Raw genomic sequence first — 485 nt, forward strand, 5'->3', positions numbered from 1 at the left:
GGGAGGGCAAGGGAAAGACAGGGAGAAACTCCGAGAGGGGGAGTGGTGGAAGAGAGAGGCATTGGAGCAGAGCTGGAGCCCGGGGAGTCCAGCCAGGGCCGCTCTGCTTCTTTTAAAAAAACTATTTTTTTGAAATGTTCAAACTCTGTGTTGGCGGGTCCCTGAGCAGGGCTCGGAGCGACCCGAGGGTCAGCGGCGACAGGGGGTGGGGGCGAGGCGGGCTCAGGGCTCCCCTCTGCTCCAGGCCTGGGGCTTGGCGTTTCCCTGCGGCCCGCGGCCTCCGCGCCGGCCTGCCCAGGCCGCGGGGAAGGAGCGGCCCGCCGGGCGTCCCGGGGCGCCAGGGCCCCCGGAAGCGGCTCTCGGGTGTCTCTGGTGCCTGCTCTCTTGCTTCCTCCCCGCATCCCAGTGACTCTCGCCGGATCGCACTTCTTTGCGCCTGTTCTCCGCGGTCCCCCCACATTTCTGGGGGTGGGGAGTGGGGGTGG

General features: G+C 67.8%; 1 protein-coding gene across 1 annotated transcript in view; it reads left to right on the top strand.

Moving 5' to 3' along the window:
- HOXC11 (homeobox C11) overlaps nucleotides 1-485 on the top strand; it is a 3,269-nt gene that overhangs the window by 1,107 nt on the left and 1,677 nt on the right. The gene's annotated exons all lie outside the window — the stretch shown is intronic.

The sequence above is a fragment of the Bison bison genome, unplaced genomic scaffold (assembly GCF_000754665.1).
Source record: "Bison bison bison isolate TAMUID 2011002044 unplaced genomic scaffold, Bison_UMD1.0 scf7180017864383, whole genome shotgun sequence".
Lineage (NCBI taxonomy): Eukaryota > Metazoa > Chordata > Mammalia > Artiodactyla > Bovidae > Bison > Bison bison.